The sequence below is a fragment of the Neopsephotus bourkii genome, unplaced genomic scaffold (assembly GCF_033783945.1).
Source record: "Neopsephotus bourkii isolate Nb327-2 ecotype Australia unplaced genomic scaffold, CSIRO-AGI_Nbou_v1 NB_1821, whole genome shotgun sequence".
Lineage (NCBI taxonomy): Eukaryota > Metazoa > Chordata > Aves > Psittaciformes > Psittacidae > Neopsephotus > Neopsephotus bourkii.
The window spans coordinates 1166784-1186400 of NW_026902294.1; the positions used below are offsets into that span (position 1 = coordinate 1166784).

General features: G+C 49.4%; 1 protein-coding gene across 3 annotated transcripts in view; it reads right to left on the bottom strand.

Moving 5' to 3' along the window:
• ZNF652 (zinc finger protein 652) overlaps positions 1-19617 on the bottom strand; it is a 31071-nt gene that overhangs the window by 10872 nt on the left and 582 nt on the right. Inside the window, exons 1-2 of one of the 3 annotated variants that reach the window (XM_061343164.1) lie at positions 13678-13801; positions 12540-12779 (exon numbers count right to left, since the gene is read on the bottom strand). The exons of 1 other annotated variant lie outside the window; for it this stretch is intronic. The gene's annotated coding sequence lies outside the window, so the exon portion shown is untranslated. Of the gene's footprint in view, positions 1-12539; positions 12780-13677; positions 13804-19617 lie in introns of those variants that run through there. One more of the 3 variants, XM_061343162.1, reaches the window with a different exon arrangement.

Below are 19617 nucleotides of genomic sequence, written 5' to 3' on the forward strand. Positions count from 1 at the left end.
AGAATCATAGGGCTGTTTGTATTATTGCTATTCTTGGAGCAACAATAAAAAGCCACTACCATAAAGCAGTCTCACAGATATGGGTTTTTAGGATAAACTTCCTTCCACATCATACTGAGTTAAAATACCCTTCATGGGGCAAATGCCCTAATTTCCATCCAAACATGTGTTGATACAATTTATATATTCTAAGGGAATTATATATATTTATACATATATATATATATGTATAAATATATATATTTAAAGGGGGGAAATTCCAGCAGTTCCCCCCTTTAAAGTGAATGCAACTGAACAGGAGATGAAGCTACCAATGGTCTTGGTGGTTTGGATAATAAAGCCTGAACTGTGCCCTCCAGCTCTTTGTGAAGTCTGCACGCCTCATCAGCAGCTTCAAAGTTCACCACCACACATTCGGGAATGGCTTTCCAGGCTTCCCAGATGCACTCAGGAAGGGCCCTGAGGATGGCAGGCAGTGACCGGCAGCACCGCAACAGCAGCATCTATTCCCACTGCTGCATCCTCCTCCTCGGTGGGGTCTTGGGAGCTTCCCAGCTCCAGAGGTGAGGCAGGAAGAAGCCAAGACCCAGCAGAGCCAGGAAATACGTGGAGATGGGCTGTTACCGTTGGCTTGGGATCACAAGTAATATCCCGATGGGAAAACTAGTAAATAATAAACTAAACCGGTTGTGATTGCAAGCCAGCATTAACAACCCCAGAGCCAGGAAGGCCCTTGGAAAGCAGTGGGCATGAGGAAATCCAGGTTAGCCTTTCCCTTAAAACTCCATGCATTATTCAGCAGCTCAGAAATATCCCTGTGTCATGGAGAAAATACCTGGTTATTTCCTCAGCACATCGAGCATCACTCTTGAGCTGCAGGAGTCAATCAGGAGAGGCTGCTGCCAGAGAGCCAGGAAAAGCACAAAAACTGGCTTGAAAAGGAGCTTTTACCCTCACCCCTGTTTCCTGCATGGCAAAACACTCTCTTTCCGTGCCCTGCCAGCATTTCACCCCTGTTCAGCTCAGGAGTACTCTGTGTAACCAACCCCTTTGCACAAGCAGGTCCCACTTCAAAGGGAGAACAATAAAAGGGGTTCTTTGGAGTTATCAAAGCTGTTCGGCCTCAAAACCACTTCACTCTGCAGCATCGGTAACCTACTTTCACTCTGAAAGCACCGCCTGCCACCCTCAAGGGACCTGCAGCTTTCAAACACCAGGAGTTAACAGCTGGGAAAGCAAAGCTCTCCTTAGCCATGGAATACAAGCAGCGCACGTGGATTTGCTGGGGGTTCCCAGGCAGCTCTGTCCCAGATATTGGCACGGGTTATTTTGGGGAGTTTCTCATCCCAAATGGAAGATGCAGCATTTGGATGCTTTAATTTCTGCTTGGTTTTTAAAGGTGAATCTGCCTTTTCCAAAGCTGCTGGATGGCTGGAGCTAAAGGGAGCAATGCAGGTTGTGGTTAAAACAGGAAAAGATAAACTGTTTAAAAGCACTCTTTGAAGCTTACCTAAGACCTAAACCTGAGGAGTAACTGTATTAGGGGCACAGAATGAGCTTGTGAGCTACACCCAACATTAACCAAAGGTCATACAAGGAAGTCCTGCAAGCCTACAGGCTGAGGACACTGGGGCTGCTCAGCCTGGAGAAGCTGCGTGGAGACCTCAGGGCAGGTTCCAGTGTCTGAAGGGGGCTGCAAGGATGCTGGAGAGGGACTGGAGCCACAGGACAAGGGGTGATGGGTTCAGACTGAAGCAGGGGAAGTTCAGGTTAGATCTGAGGCAGAAGCTCTTCCCTGTGAGGGTGCTGAGGCGCTGGCACAGGGTGCCCAGAGAAGCTGTGGCTGCCCCATCCCTGGCAGTGCTCAAGGCCAGGTTGGACACAGGGGCTTGGAACAAGCAGCTCCAGTGGAAGGGGTCCCTGCCCGTGGTAGGGGTTGGAGCTGGAGGAGCTTTAAGGTCTTTTCCAACCCAAACAGTCTGGGATCCTATGAAACATTATAGGCTCTAACCCAGAGGAAAAAGCGCAGCCAACTTGCAGACAGATGTGTAGGTGGAGGAAGCACGTGTCTGTGGGAGCAACACTGCACGCGATGCTTGTGCTGCTTCTACAGAAAAACCACATTTCTTCACATTATCTGTCCTAAAAATAGACCCGTCTGTAGCAAAGAGCACGGGGTGCAATCACCTGCCCCAACTGTGACTCAGGAGATGCCCTGGAATCACACACAGCAAGAGTGATGCACTCAGAGGTTAATGGCTTGGAACTCCATGTCCTCACCTGGCCCCCAGAGGGGGGATGGCTGCCTGGCCTTTACACCTAACCCGGGCCAAGGCTGGAGGACCTGAGCCCTGGCAAGCACCCACCAGAGGCAGACACTGAGGTACAGGATAAAAGCAGCTTCTCCCCGCTTTGGTACCCAGTGGAGGGCTTGCACAGTCAGGTCTGCACCCCAAAGCTCCCTGTGAGCCACCGAGCCCAGCACAGCCTATACATGGTCACCAAACCACTCACTGGATGGTGCTGGTGGCTCCACGCAAGGGCAGAAGCAGCACTTGGGGACAGTGGCCTGATGTCTGATTTCTTATTTGAAACCATCTGAATTGCTGCGCATACAGAAGTTATCAATATTAGCTCTGAAGATGGTCAGACTCTGGTCTCATCCACTCTGCTGTAGGTTGGCAAGTGCAGAAGCATTGCAGGCACAAGGGTGATCTGTCTGCAGACACAAAGACAGCTCTGTATGGATTTATTACTTAGTAACATCTGGAAGTTCTCCTGCTCTTCCAGATAGCCATAACCAGCAGAAAATTCCTTCAAAAATGCCTATGCTTCAATTCACACATCAGTGGCATTTGCTTGGGTTTTACACACACCGTAAGGAAAAGAGAGGAGGAAGGGTAAGAACTTGGGGCCTTCCTGCAGCTCACATACGTACCTGAAAAGTGAGTATTATGAGAGCAGAGACTGCAGTAGTCAATGTCCAACACTAAAAATGCATTAACTTATGACCCATCCATTATTTTCCTGCTCTGTTCTAACAGAGCCCTTCAAGCCAGGCACAGGACACAACTGTTTGGTTCTATTTACCAGCCTCTTGGACTAGGTTTCGCTCCCATCCTGGTACAGTCAGAAGTGCTCTCAACCTTAATAAAACTCACAAGACATCAAGACAAACTTAGGTCTCCAAAAGGCTACAGCGTGTGTGGATCTGAGCCACAGCTACCACTGCAGTGCTGAAACACCACCACAAGCATCCCAACCTATAGGAGGCTTCCTTGACAACACAAGACCTGCAGCTTCACGCCAGACTTCCCCTCTTAAGAGCCCACAAATCTCCCTTTAAAGCAGCTTTTAAATGGATGCGAGAGGCACTGCAAGGAATGGAGAGATTTTGCCAATCTGCCATGTAGGTGCATTGATCACTATACATAACCCCAAGTTCAATCGTTCATTCATTGACTGAAGATGCTCCAAACACCTTGAAATGCTCTTTTCCATAAAACAAGACCAGTTAGAAAAAGAAAAACCTTAGAACTGCTGTAGTTAAGGGCAATTCCATTCTGCATATGCAGGAACAACCTGAAGCTCTGAAGGATCCCGAATGCCTTTTGGTTGGAAGCTTCAATCCAGCAGCTCCATTATGTCCTGGGGCAACCAGATTTGCCCACAGTTGACAAGGGTGAAACCCCATGTGCATAAAGCAACAATTTACATTAGTTAAGATAATGCACCAGTTACTAACGAGCCAAATAGCTCTGAAGAAGCTATGCTTAGGAGTAAGGCAGCGGGTGCAGGTTGGGGGGGACTAATGAAATAAAGCTCCAACACTGTGCCAAGCATGGGACACATCACAGCCTGGCTACCACCCGTTTCCAACCAGCATCCCTGCTGCCTTTTTACTCAGCAGGAAGGAACTTCCAGTACAGCTAAAGGCTGTGTGCATTCAGAATGCAAGAGCAGCTCAACCCCTGCAAAAGAGCAGCATCTTTTCAAGTTAAATGCTTTCACACCTACTCCTCACATTATTTGGGTGCAGAAGCATTAGAACTCTGATCAACTGATAAACTGGCACGTGTTTATGCTGAAAGGCTGATAAGAGAAAGCATCATTCTGGGGAGTATAAACATAGAGATAAGGGTGTGATTTTTCACTTTGCTTCTTTTAATATTCATCACTCTTACTCATTACTCAATTTCATCAGTGGACAGGACAGAAATACAAGAAAATACCTCAGAAAAAGACCATTTTCATTGCAGAGCTACAATTTAGCTTGACGTATACTGCCCAACACAAAGTTCTGCTGTGTTTCCCCTAAAGAGATCAAAACATCAACGCTTTCCCACTGCAGTCCTTAGGTAATGTGGATTCTGAACAGTGCATCAGCAAGGAAGAACTAGAGGCTGCAGTGTGACAATACCGTGCTTGGCTAAGCCCAGTCACCTGCAGTTCAACACACGAGCCCAGAGAAAAGCAGCTTCAATATCCTTGCACAGTTTGAAGAACAGGTGCACGAACCGGAATTCCAGTTAGTGGGAAAACACATCTGGTCCAAGTTACATCATGTCAGCGGATAGTAATCAGGACTATAACACAAGAGGGAATTATTTAGATCCTGGTACAATCATTCCTTTCTTGTGCATCTCAGCTGCTTCACATGCAAAACCCCTGAAAATCTGTTCTGAAGTGGTGAGGTTTCTCTCAGACAGAGCCGCACTCAGCACATCCTGCCCGGTTTTGCATTTCTATGCTCAGTACTCAAGGCTGCCTTTGCCCATGTAAATGCAAACTGAAATCACTGCCTGCTACTAAGGATCTGCTCTGCCATCTGCGAGACACCCCGGCCAGCGTGTAACACCCACCGAGGAGACAGGATCTCTACCAGGTTCCTGCTTATAGGAGCTACAAAGGAAAGGAGGGAAGAGCAATCCCAGCTGCTGTGTCAGGCCAGGCTGACACACACTTGGGAATATCGTGTCCACATGGCAAGAGGTTGGCGGGAAACAGCATTCCCAATCCCTGTGAAAAGCAAAATGTGCACTCTCTTCTTTCCAGTTCTCTGGAAACTGATTTTCCCATCAACTCCTAGGAAAGATGAGCCGTACAATGGTGTATGGCACTGGGCTGCTGGCGGAACTGAAGCGATGCCACATGTTTGGGTACCATCCATTGGCTCAAGTGGCTTCGCCTCAGCCAAGCAAGCAAAGCGACATGCACATCATAAAGCCCAACAACACCGGCAGGGACTGCAAGTGTTGCAGCAAGGCTTGGCAGGGAAACAAAAGAGTGGGGAGTGAATACATCCTGGTCCATTGTCCAGGGGCTGAAGCATGTGTCTGGCGAGGTGATACATAACAGCCTAGCATCTACACTGTCCCGTCTTCCACTTACTGTTTTTGACCATTCCTAAGACAATCCATGAGAGGTATCTTGCTAACTGAGCAGGAGACATATTTGCACTGTATGGAACTGGCTATCTGCCTGTAAGTATTTAACAGTCTAATGGAAAATGAAGCGGAGCATATTCCCAATCCCAGAAAAAAAGCCTTGGAGAATATCCTGCAGCTAAAACACAGAGACCAGGATCAAAAACTCGCAGGCTTTTTCCATTTCTTCAGCTGACTTCTTTGCCTGTATCCAGAGATCTGGCTTGAGGGACAAAGGCTTTCAAAGCAGGGGTTTCCAGAGCTGGGAAGCTGGATTTTTTTCAAGCATTATCCCCAGCTGAGGACATTGCCATTGTGGAATTTTGCAGCATTTGAATCCCTCAGCTTTTGCTATAAGCCAAAGGCTTGCTATTGCCTATCAACTAGTTTTAGATAGGAGAACCATAAACCTCAACATTTTCCTTTTACTAAGCAAAAGCATCTTGAAAAGCTCTAATACACAATGATACACACTCAAATTAAGAGTCTAAGCCCTTCCTACTACCTTAGATATACAAAAAGTCAATTCCTGTGACTGACCTAGGAACTTCCCTGTATTCAGATCTGTTGCTGTCTCCCATCTCTATCTCTCAATGCAAGAAACTGAAAGCAAGATTAAACCAAATGCAGGTGGTTACCACTTAACAGTCATCATTCACACGTATGCACCTTTTATATGTATGACTTTGACAACTTAAGGACACATCTATGAAACAAAAAAGCTTTATATGACCACATTAACACATCATTTGTCCCTTCAAACTTCTACACTCATCACAATATGTGCCAGAAGTTCAAAGCTACCCACTGCCACCATACTGAAGGGCAATTGTTTCACCCATCAGCCTACTCCTTGTTCCAAATCACTTCTCTTTGTCCAGTTTTCTTCTCACCCAATGGCAAGATTCCCCTTTGCTTTAAAAACTCTTCTTTCCACCATTATCTGCTCCCATAGTTGAAGATCAGTAACAACCACACTAAGATTAATACTCATAGATGCCAGCACTGACCTTATTAAACATCACTAACTTACTCTAAGGTTGTAAATGACCACACTAACTGTGGAGCAAAAAGGAAAACTATCACCAAGATCTCTACCCGTGTTTCCCCAAAGTTAGCATTTGGTTTCCCAGGGAGGAGGAGTGGAGAAAGAGGCCCTTGATGTGTATCTGAGCCTCTGAATATGGAGATGCAGATGAGCTGAGAGAGAAACAAAATGTAAATGGTCTGTCTGCAAAGCCAAGCTGCCAGGCAGAACTTCCACCCAGGATGTTTGCCCTGGAGAAGAGGGTTTGCCTCTGTTTAATGCAGAACTTTTATATCCAGGATCCTAGAATCCTTCCCTCCTCTCCTAGCAAGCCCTAAAGGAGACCTCTGCAGGATGTAGAAGGGAGGGAACAACCAAGTCTGGTATTTTTAATACAGAATCATAGAATCAACCCTTTAGGATCATCAAGTCCAACCTTTATCCAGCACTGCCAAGTCCACCACTAAGCCATGGCACTGGGGTTCAGCCTGAGAAAACTCAGAGACAGGTTCACTCCTTTGCTTACAGCTGTGCTGGCCAGCCTGTAGTACACACACAGCCCAGCACGTAGCGTGCTCCTGGAGCATTCCTCTTTCACACTGTGTATACTACACAGTGAAATACATACGCATCTGAGCCGAGAGCTCAGAGTCCCTCAGTCACAGTTCAATGGAGCTTTTAAAGCCCATTTTGATTCATTGCCAGGTGACCACTTTATCCTAAAGAAAAGAAAAAAAAAAAACACCTTAAATATTTTGGGATTTTGCTGAGAGTTGTATGTAGCACAAAAGAAAAAAGATTTGAAATAGCAAAATCTCCTTTGGCTTCTGGAAGCATCAATTTGATCTCTCCAAACTCAAGTTTGCTCTTCTCACATCATTGGAATGTGCTTACGGATAAGTTTAAACCCTCTCCATGTTCTCAGGCAGATCATTTTGATTCTGAAACCAGCAACAAGTTTGGATAAAGCTGCATAGCAACAAAAAAGCGGCATCACTGCCGTGTGCGCAGGGGTGGATGCTCCAGCTGGAGCAGGATGCGCCACTCTCACCATGGTAAACCAGCATCAGGAGCCTTCCTCCCCTAGGCTTCTCTTAGTGCCTCCTCCTCTCACACTGCCCACAAAAACACACCTGCATTGGCCTGCAGTTTGTTTTGTAACTTCGAGCAGCATTTTAACTACTGCACTGCCAAGCAGTGCTGGGCTGAAGCCCAGCCTTGTGGTTAGTACGAGGTTGAGGTGTGTGCTCATGCACGCACAAAGCACCAGCACAGGTTTAGGTAATCTGCTGTTGACAAAGTCTAAATGTGCCAATACCAAAACCCTTACTATTGTGTTTCTTCTTGCACAATGTCACCACGCTCCTGTACACCCTGTGTAACTTGGGTATCGTTATCTCCCAATACCGATTACCATCCTTGTTTTGAGCTCCTGAATGTTCTCAACACACACACACTTGTTTTAGATGCACAATGGACACTTTGGGGAAAACCCAGCATCTCCCTGCTCTGATACTGACAGAATGTAACAAAGCACATTTAGCAACACACAAATCTATCAGCTACTATGAAACACTGCACAAGTAAGGATACTTCAGCAGAACTCCTGCCTGCACATACCCTCCCTCTGCAAGCAGAAACCACAGTCAGCGTTCTCCCTGCAGGTACCAGAGTTAGACATGGAGATGGAAAGCTGCTCAGCAAGTCCATGCGTGATCAGGACAGGCACTGTTCCACAACAGGAGCTCCTTTCAACCTCCACAGGTCTTAACAGTTGTGATTCTCAAGCATAAATACTCTTCCCATCGATACAGTGGATTCTAGTCCCAGTTTTTCCTCTAATTCATTATGCAGATATGGACATCTTATCTCTCTTTGTATTTAAATTTTCTTCTGGGCAAAGTGAGGACAATTACCAGTTGAGGCCAAAGTTACTTGTTCGTTTTAATCTGATCTAAGGCTGCGGTGGCTGCCAAAGCAGGCAGTACACTTTCCCTGTTTATATGCCAACACCAGCATTCTTATGATTGCGAGGCAAGATGCCTTGGGAAATCAGTCTGCCTGGAAAATAACCATTCCTTGGGATAATTTTTCAGCTGGATCAGCTCTCTGAACCAGCTCACGGAGCAATTTCATCACTACTACTAGCATACTATAACCCAAACTCAAGGATTTCTCTTTAAGAGCAGTAGTATCAGTGTTAGAGGCTTCAAGTCAAATCCACATCTTGGTAAAGGTCTGAGCAGTGTCACAGAAACCACGTCAGGACCTACTCAGTGGCACACGAATTCCAGGTCTCAGCAATGAGATGCAGCCAGGAATGAGGGGGAAAACACTTCAAGACTGAAGAAAACCCACCAAAACCTTTTTTATTCCCTCTTTTCAAAATGGAACAACAATTCCTTAACTTCCTAAGCAAGACAAGGAATAGCAGCTCAGTAAGACTGGGGTTATTTGTGCAAAGGGAGGGTGAGAAGGGAAAAAGAGCATCCACTGCCAGTAGAGATAATTCACTTCACCCTCCTGTCTGAATTCAAAGTGCTTGGGGTGTGGGATAACAGAAGCACAGGAGAGATGATGTCAAATGATTTTATAGCACCAGAAATGGGCTAAGTAGAAGGTGGGATCCTTCATCAAGAAACCTGCAGGTTAGAAAAGCTATGAAAGTCTAAAAGAGGGAAAAGAAAGCACATGGTTTTAGGAAACAACTCTAAAATAGGCAGTAGAAAACAGTGTAAGAAAGGGTTAGGTGAGGGGACACCAAACAGGAAACCAGGAGCATCCAAATGAATTTAGAAGGTCCAAGGGGAGGAAGGGAAGTGCAACCAGGTGTGTGCTCACCCAAAACTGCCAGGCAAAAGGTTGCTATTTCATTCAGGGCCTTATTTGCCTGAGCCCTTCACACTGCAGTCAGCATGGCATTTCCTCAAGCAGATTCGGTCCAGTGAGTGTGAGATGACCGATTCAAGACATGCACATTACAATGAAGCACACTGGAGATGCTCAGCAGCCATTCTCACTATGACATGACAGGAAGATTTATCAGGATACGTTTTCCATGCTAAAGGCTTCTGGAGTCACATCTATAGACCACGACTTGTATTTCCATTGCTGAGCTTACTGGAGTTACAGTGCATTAAACACCAATGTGAGTCCCTCATCAAGGGACGTCCATGTCACAAACATGGGAAGTCAAACAGTGCATGGCACTTAATAGGGAACTTGGATAATGCACACAAAGTGTACTGAGGAATGGCAATGCATCTGAGCCAGTCTTTTGGGAGAAACACTTCAGATTTGCTAGCATGGAAGAGAAATAAGAAGGGAAAATTACTGGAGTCAAGGCTGGAGCTGCCATCATTGGATGGGTCAGTGTTAGAGAGGGCAGAACCAGAAAACCTACAGAAATCCAAGCAGGAAGGAGAGCTGCTGCTTTAAAACATATGTGGCCAAAATCTCTGCATCAACTGGAAAACACCAATACTCCTGCTTGGCAAATGGCCAGAAATATCCCAGTGACACAGCTAACTCCCAGTACCTGCTCCGTGCTGGGGCAGTGGATGCTAACAGCAGTCAGGGTTTTCGCTTGAAAGAACCTACTTTCTCCCATTAAAATCCACAGTTGTTACCGGCTGTGATTTGTCCGCAGACAACACTATTAAGACACATTCCTTAATTCCCTTTTCATCACATATGCACTAAAAAGGCTTAAATAAGCATGACCTGCAAGCAACTGTGGCACTTGGAACAGATTTGTACTGTCTTCCACCAGACCAGCCAGCAGAAAAGCCAAGTCCTAGTGAGCTTTCTGCACCTGCAAGGTTCAGCCAGGCTCCAACTCAAATATTTGTGACTGCTCGTGTACAACATTCCCATAAAAGAAGGGACGTGGATCAATGGATGCTTGTCTGTAAACTGTCCACTCTAAGACTTTCTGCTTGTAAAATCAGAACAAGTCTCCTACTTTATCCTACCAGGCTGTCTGTCTTCATAGCGGCACCACAAATACTCCTCCAGAACTCCAGCTGGAAAACTCGCTGCTTGCTTGCATGTAGTACCTGGGACAGAATGAAACTGGCTGCACAGGTTTTTGTCTCAATGTTAACAGGGATCCTAACGGCAGCAACCTTCACGCAGGCCTTTTCTTCCATATTACATTCCTAAAATCACTTCTCCACTGAGAGACTCAAGTTTCCAAACTCAGGAATACACCAGAGACGGAGGCAGCACAAAGTGCTGCTGGTTGCTTAGCATAGCTAAATGTTTCTCTAGAGTGAAAACTACCAGTCTGAAACCTCCTCAGGGAAGGGTGTCTGAAAGTGTCAAGGAAACTAATGCAAGCTGCTTGTGTTAATGAGTTTAAGCTGCTGGCACCAGAGCTACTGCCAGAGTTTCACTCCCTATGCAATTGTTTTTCAGGAGGGAGGAGCAACCTCAAAATCACCCATTGGAGATCACTTGGAAAATGAAGCTTTTGCACAGGTACTGTGGAAATGAGACACTGGAAGCTCAGGTTGTAACGAAGGTTTCACCTGTGCTGGGAAAGTCTGTTATGATTTCACTGGTTATGAGCTGCAGGGATTCTACTTGAGAGCTCTAAGCAAACCCCCCCCCCCCCCACTTTCCAAAGCACTGGAAAGGAAGATCCTGCAAAGATCCAAGTGGGCTATGGTCTGGTGTGTCACCTACTCACACTTTACTCACTTCTAAGGGTAGGTGTCCAAACAAGAGTTTGCAACTTCAACAAAAAGAAGCCAAGCTCTAGATCTGGTAGGGAGAGCTCTGTACCACAGCAGGGCACATTCAGAGATCAGCTGCTCTGTGCTGTAGGAATTTAACCAAGAGAATGGTTACAAGATATTCTAACACAATAATAAAGCACAGAATGAGGTTGTTACAGAACATCTCAATCTTCTTAATCAGTTGGCACTTCCTTCCAATTACATCTCTCTTTGTGGAGGGGTCAGAAAGAAATCTATTCTTTGGTAAGAAGAGTGCCACAGAGAAATAGGTCACTGATGGCACGGTTTTGTAACCACCTTAAATATACCCGTGCCTGTCTCAAACATGCTGTTGGTAAACTACTCTTCATCAGGCACTGATATGACACAGGAGATCCAAGACTGGAAGATGGGATCTTGCTTACAGAAAGTATCTGTTTAATGCAGTTGGACCAAGTTGGGTGGTTACAGTTGGGTGCTATGACATGAGAAACAGTTCTGTTTGACCTGTACTGCTTGTACCTATAAAGACTTCTCATGTGTAGATGAAATTGCACCTCCAAGCACCTCCATGTTCTACGATTCCAGCAGAGAAAATAAAACCAGAGCATCCCAGTATCTTGCAGTTTGTCAGGTCCTGGTGCAAGTGCTTCTGTAATTTAGCCCCTAGATACAGAACCCCTGAAGAATTTACTCTCCAGAAAACATCAGTTAAAGGCTTCCTGTATCAGTATTAGATAAGGATAATAACATCATAATGTAAGTCCTTTACAACAAATTCACAACAGGTAAAATGCCAAATTCTCTTTCAATCATGTAAATATTGAAAAGGGTTTTTTTACAAGGAATACAAATTTACATGAAATCTCTGTTCCTGCAGCTAAATCTGAAGGCTCTATAGATCCCAGTCACCAATCCCTTAGTCAGAGAAATCAAAAGCCTTCAGGAGTTTGCTCTTTTCTTTCACACACACTCTGAAGCAGCTTGCAAAATTTCCACCCCTCAACTACACGTTTACACTGAGCTCACTCTGTATCTGCACCTGATTATGGAGATCTCAACTGAAGCATTGGCTGCCTGGGACACGGATGGGGCTGTTCACTCTTTCAGCAAACCAACCACACTCCAAGGGCCTGATTAATCACTGCAAAGCAGGAAAAAATCCATCTCACAGGCAGGCAGAAAGGCAGATAAAGGGGCTTCAGACAGGCAGCGATGAGAACACCAGATGCATGTAAAGGATGTAAAGGACGTTACCATCAAATCCTGCTCCTTTTAAACTGACATTTTGCAACCCCAAAGCCCTTTTAACACGAGCAGCGTCCACAGCCTCACATCTACAAGATCCATTTCGCTCATACCCACCAGGCACCTCCAGAGGAAGAGCCCCCAACTTCCAGCACGACACAATCAAGCTGCAGTCTTGGCAAACCAAGGTGCACCCGGCCAGGCTTCACAAATCGCTGCTCCCCCATTGCACCTCCTTTATTCAGCGCGCACACACACATCCTGCACTGTCCTTCTCCTCATTCACCGCGCATACACCACTGTCAACAAAGCATGTGCCAGTTGCCATTCCCAGAACAATACCGCTCAGGTCATCCCCTGGAAAGAGAAAAATGCATTCCTCACATCCTTTATGTCTACGGCGCTTCCCTCGCTCCGACTTCAATCACTGCTGCTGCACAACGTGCCAAAACTCCGCTGTGATTAAAGATACACAATTACTATTAAGACGGAAGAGATACAGTATCTAGAAGCAGATCTTCTCATTCTAACAATACCTGCACCGAGACACCCACAGGACCCAAAGTTGCACAGAAGGTAGTTAAAAACCAAACCCAAACCCCAAACTAGGGCGCACACATCACTGCATCTGTCCTGCGAGCAAAGGGGAAGGCACCACAGCAAAAGACTAAGGAAAAGACAAAACATCAGGGTTTTAGGTCTGGCTTTTCCCCTTCACACCCCCAGACCCTGCAGCAGTTTAAAGGCAGCGCAGCGCTCCCTCACCTACCCAGTGACAACTCCAGTCCCAGCAGCATCCACAGCCGCGGCTGCACTCCCGGCCAGTGCCAAGGAAGAAGGCGAGGGCTGCGGGTGGCCCCGCACCTCCGAGCGCCGGCTGAAGGCCAGGGCAGGAGGGAGCGCGGCGGGTGAAGGCAGCGGGGCTGCCCCTGGCTCGCTCGGCGCCGCTCACCTTCCCTCCCTCCCCGCCGCAGGCAGGTGGCACAGCCCCTTCCCAGCGGGAAGCTCCAGCCGCCCCCGGCAGCATTCCTCCGCCGCCCGCTCCCCTCCTTCCCCGGCTGCACCCTGCTCCCACCGGGGGGCCAGGCCCGGCGCTTACCGCCCCCCCCCCGATCCGTCCAGGCCGGAGGCGGCTCTACCCCGCTCCCTCCGTCACCCACCCGCGGGCTGGGCCTAGCGCTGCTCGGCGGCTGCAGCCAGGCCCGAGGAGAGCAGGGAAAGGGGATCCCCAACCGGGCGGGCGGCCCGCACTCACCCAGGCCGATCCCCGCAGGGCCGCCCCCGCCACCTTCCATGCCGGGCGGCGAGGGGAGGGGAGGGAGGGGGGAGCACGGGCGAGGCGGCGGAGGGAGGGTGGCGGAGGAGGCGAGGCGGGAGGGCGGAGGGCGGCCGGGCCCTCCCTCCTTGTCCCTCCGCTCGGCCCCCTCAGCCGCCGCCGCGGCGCTCGCAGTGGCCGCTGCGCAGGGCTCCGGCCCAGGCGCCGCCGGGGCCGCGGCTCCCGCTCGCGCTCCCCTCCTCCTCCTCCTCCTCTTCCTCCGCCGCCGCCGCCGCCGCCGCCGCCGCCGCAGCGCTACGTGGCCGCCGTCAGCCTCGCGACTCCGCCGCGCGCACGCGCGCGGGCACGCGCCGGGAGGGGGAGAGAAGTTGGTTGGCGTGCACGGGGCGGGGAACGCGCGCGCGCGCGCGGGAAGAGAGGGTGGGGGGGGGGTACACCCACAGGCTGAGGGGAGCGCGGCCGGCGCGCATGCGCACTCAGGCTTTGCCGCGCTCCCACCTCCCCGCTGCTCACCTCCGGGCCCGCAGGTGAGGTGCGGGGGGGGATTGCGCATGCGCGGGGCTCAGGTGAGGCACCGACCGTTAGCTCCGCTGAGGTAATTAGGGCCGCCCTAATTGCAGCGCGCTGTGGCCGGCCCGGCCCGTGCCGCGCCCCGGTGAGGCCTCCGATCCCAGCCCTGCACCGGCCGCTGTGGGAGCCGCGACAGCGCCGGGCTCGGCGCTCCCGTCCTTACCGAGAGACGTGCGGGACGCCGGGAAAGGGCCGGTGTCGCGCAGGCTGCCAGAGCTGCCCGCGGGAGCCAGGTAAGAACTCGAACGAGCCTTATCACCGATGCCCTGCCGGGTTTACAGTAGCCGGAGGAGTCGGTTGCTTTTGTTGTTGTGCCAAACCCCAGCTCCCACTTGTTCCAATCTTCCTCTCCCCTTCAAATACTAATAACTGCTTAACTCTGGCCTGTGGTTTCTCGCTCTCACCCACCTGCAGGGCCCGGGCCTGGTGTGTGAGGGAGATGTGACAAGAAGTAAACACAAACCAAATGAGTTTTGCTGGTAGAGCTCCCTGTTGGCAGCAGGCATGGGGCTCACAAAAGGACGTGGGGAGGGTCGGGGCTGCTGCTTTGCGGCTGGCACAGCATCTCCCAGTGGTACCACCTCCCGGAGGAAGCCGCGAAGCCTCATCCATAGCCCTGGAAACCACTGCTGAGCGCTGTGTAGGAGGGAAGAGCACTGCTGTGGTTTGGGTTTGGCAGCAGGATAAGAATTAGCCAGAGTAGCAGAAACAGGAAAAGGGGGAAGGGCACCCCTTTGCTCCTGTTAGCTACTTCCCGGGGATTTCAGGAATCTCTTGTGCCCTGTAGCTTTGGCTTCCTCTTGCCCCCTTCTCTGATTTGTGTCCCTCCTGTAGTTTTAAATCTTTTAGTCTACAATCTCTTCCCTACCTGTGATTTCTCTCCTTATCTACTTCGTTTGCTGCAAATGTCCCCTTAGCATAGGGCACTTTATTTGAGGTTGTGCATAACATCTCTAACCCTCACCCCATTGTATGTAATGTTACATGCCAATGTGTTTGACCTGCTCTTGATTATTGAACATAAAACCTGAGATTTGAGCTCCCTGTGCAGAGCAGGGATTGGGGTTTTCAGGGTTAAAGTTCACACTCAAATAAAAGGAGCAGAGTAGGCTGGGGAAGCCCCATGGTGGTATCAGGACAACGCTGCCAGTTTTCTTCCTTGCTCCAGTCTCTGCTGTGGGGGCACAGGAAAGGAGCAGAGAAGGGCAGGGTGTGCTTTACTCTGCCAGCCCCATGGGAGCTGTAACAAGCTGCCCCAGTGTAGAGCAGCCCCTGGGCTGTTCTGAGCTCTGCTGTGACCTGTGTGTTCTTGGAGAGGGAGGGGGTACCAAGGGAGAGCCTGGGCTTTGAGATCATGGGCACTGCTCCAGCTTAGCCCAGCACCCTTGTGCAATGCAGCTTCTTGAGAAAAGTAGAGAGAGGATGTCAGGGGATGTGGTGCTGCTTTTGTGTCCCTGCTTGTGTCTGTCAGCATCAGTGGTGGCCTAGGGACGAGAGAGCTGCAGAGGCAAGTGACTCTCCCCAGCCTTGCTGCCTAGTTTGGCTCCTGCATGTCATATACTTTCTTCCCTAGGCGCTTAGCTAATGGAGAGTGACAGCTCCTCATAGTGCTCCCAGGGAGAGATCCAGCTGAGGGGCTGGCTGTGGCACTCAGCCCTGTTCCCACAAGGAAGCCTGTTCAGCTATTTACATCCCTCCCTTTGATGTAGCTTTTGACATGAAAAGACATGTCAGGCAGGTAAAGGGAAACAACCAGAATGCAGCAACAGCTCCACATCTCTGCTTGTACATGGGCTGCTCCTTAGCACACACCTGCCTCACAGCCACAGATCCTTATCAGCCCTCTCATTTCCTTGCTGTTGTCTCTGCTTTCCCTTCACACTGGTGTCTGACTTTTAGAGGCAGCTCTCTGCAGCTCATCCCCAGCACAGTGAGGTGCTGTGGCTCCTCTGCCCCCTCTTTCTCGCATTTCCCTTCTCTCTGGAGTATAACCAAGTGTGGGAAATGCCCTTGCGTGTCCTCCTCATTGCATGTGGTGCCAGGGGCAGGTGATAGAGATCTTCATTTCCACCCTAAACTGCTTCAGGGTCTCAGCAAGCAGCTCTTTGCGGCTCACTCCAGAAGTAGCAGCAATACAGCAGTAGGTGACATTGTCTCCCCCTGGAAAACAGGCCGTTTTTCTGCTAAGCAGCTTAGAACCTTTCGAGGTGAAAAGTACAATGGAAGTATGGGAACTTGCTAGGCCATAGGCCACAGACACAGCAGCACACAGCGTTACCCACCTGGGTTTTTCTCCTAGAGGACAAGATGTTCTAGACTTGCTGAGAAAGCAAACTTAAATAAGAGTATTGTTGAGATGCAGTGAGCTCTGTGGTGGGGATAACCACTAGCACCAGCTGCAGAACAGTGTGGGAAGGAGAAAAATCAGTGGTGAACTGCTACTTTTATCAGCTGTTAATTTTCCTGTGGCGTGGGCAGGCTTCTTGGGCTTGCAAAGCTGCGTGTTCCTGGGCAATCCCTGAGTATCTGCTCTAGTTATTTCCTATGGCTTTCAGGCAGCAAACCAGGGCTGTAATCCTCTATAGTAGGAGCACTGCCTGCCCAGCCCAGGGCCTGCAGTTCCCTGGGAGCTGTGCTGCCGAGAGATGGGGCCCAGTTTCCAAGAGCTCTTGGCTTTCCCAAGGCAGCCATGGGTAAGTCTTCTCTACTTCATCCACACTCCTGCTGTGATGATTCCTTGGGTAACTCAGCAAGCAGTTCTTTCTTCCCACAGCCAACAAGGATATGGGCTGCCTTTGTGCTGTCCTGTCTACGGTGACGTGGCTCTTGGTGGTTTGTTGGCTCTGGTGACAGGGCTGGCACTAAGCAAGGCCAAGTGGACCAGCACTAGCCCTTCTCCGTGTGCTTGGTATTTTGCCAAGGCCTCCATCCTAACTGTTCTGGTTTGGGAACAGCCTGAAGTGGGCCTGACTTGACACTTGTGGGAATGAAGTTGGGATTGGGACTCTTTCCCCTTCCCCAAGGGAGAAGGGTCCTTGGAGCTCGGTGCTGCTCAGGGACCTGCAAAAACTGGGCCCTGCCCCACTGGGAAAACAAGCCAAGGGGGAGAAGAGAAATTGAGGCACAGACAGGGTGCTGACACCTTGCTGACCAGGGCTGCAACCCAACCAGTTGACTCTCACATTAATGCTTTATTCTTTAGGTATCCAGATATGTCCTGCAGGATTCAGGATCCTCTCAAGCAATGGGAAAGGAAGCAAAAGGAAAACAAAGGGTATTTCCTGCTAGCTCCTGTCACAGGAAGCCCTGTGCTGTCTGAGGGAACCACCACCACTGAGCACAGAGGTGCTGGGCTATATCAGAGAAAAGTAGAAGTTCAAGCAGAGGAAATTCCTGTTCTCATTCTCCCTTCTCCTTTACTAGTTGAGTGTAAGGCCACAATTAAAGATAAACTGCCTCTAAATAATAGAGCTAACACCCGCCAGCATCTCCCTGTGCCAGAGATTAGACCTTTGGAGCAGCAGGGTACAGGCAGAGTTGACATGCAGCAAGCACCTGAGAAGCAGAACTGCAATACCAGTAGCTTTAACTCTGCCTCCCCTGCAAGCTGAGGGACAGATCTTGGGGGAGCCAGCATGGCCAGCTGGGTTCAACATGGTTTTACAGGGCTTCCTGCATTCAGGGCCTGAGCTCAGCCCGGACAGGGCAACAATAACAGTCTTGTGTGACACAGAGAAGCCTGGCAGATGCACTTGCTTTGGGGTACTGACATGCTTTGGGGTACTGAGGGCAGGGTAACGTGACCTGTACTGTCAGAGCTATCGGCCTCTGCATAAAAACCATACCACAAAATAATAATAAAGAGTTTGCTTTGGGTAGCCTTGGTCTTCTGCCTCTCTTTTATTTTCCTTAAAGAAGACACAGATTCTGGGGTATGGCATCTGAACAAGGGCAGGTTGGAAGGGAGAGAAACTGGCAGAGTTGGGGTTTTACTCTTCTGTTGTCTGTTTAATCAGCTTTGGTGTTTGTTATGCTGATCTCGGGTGGTCTCCCCAGCAGACTGGCTACATGAAGTTCTAAAGTTTGGAGAGGGGAGGTAATTGTTAAATGGAAGCATTGACCCAGCATGTTGCTAGAAACATTTCTGTTCCTGTGTTAACAGCACCTCTGCTATGATCAGCATCAACCCCTACCAAAGCAGTGCGAGTAGGGTCCATGTACCTTGGCTGCTGAGGACCAAACTGGTGTAAGTGGAGTCCTGCTGTTCACACCCAATCTTCCAGCCTAGCTGTTTAGGTAGAAACTTCCCTCTGAGTTTGGAAAGCCGTGCTTGGGAGGAAGATGCTGTAAGCAACAGAGAAACAGAGCTGTATTTACCAGCTTTGCAGAAGGGGCACTGCAGGATTTCTACCCATGAAATCATGTTCAAATTAAGGGCTCTGGGAAAGACTCACCTTGTTCAGGCTTGAGCCCTGCTTCCTTCCTGTTCTTGCCTCTGTTGGGTACTTTTAACCTGCTGCTCAGAGGCATCCTGCACACACGCTTTCCAGCCTTCTCCTGCCCTTCCTGCCCCTACCAGCATGGGGGGCACGAATGCATCTTGCAACTGGCATCTTCCACTATTTCCACCTTGTGCACTGCCCTCCTGCAGCTCAATCTGGGACAGTTTCTCATGCTCATGCACAGCTTTGGCTTCTCAGAGATCAAGGATAATTCACCGGTGGGCTCTGACTCAGTCCAAATCTGCATCATGTGTGGATCCAGTATGAGGAACCCCAAACACTGTGGTTACAGCAGCATTTGAACTAAGCCTCCCATGGGAGCTTCCTGGTGGCTCTAGCCCTTCTTTCTGTGTTCAGTATGAACTGGGTGCCTGTTCCACCAGGTCCTTTCCCTGTAGATTTGGGATTTTATAGCTTTCTATGGGTGGGCAAAGTGAACCCAGCCTGGCTATGGGTGGGCATTTCTCTAGAGACATCAGATGCATCCCTTTCTCTGACAGTTTGTTCTGCATCCACTAGCTAGAACCGACTTCATGTCCCCTATCACTGACTCTGATACCTCTCTATCTGTGACAATCTCCTCCCCCTTCACCAAGTAGAAAACCAAAGCACAAAGCCTCAAATCATCCCTAAGTAAAACTGACCTACCTCTGAGAACTACAGCAGTGAAGTAAGTCAGGACTTGCTGGTCTGAAGTCAGCTCAGTTCTGCTGATGGAAAACAGGCATATGAGGAATAGATCAGCCCTAGTGCTGCCTAGTGCCAGGCAAGGAATAATTAGACCAAATTTGGCCCTACGAATTGTTCCCCATCTCCCAGCTGAGCTGAGCTCCAGCCTGGTTAAAGA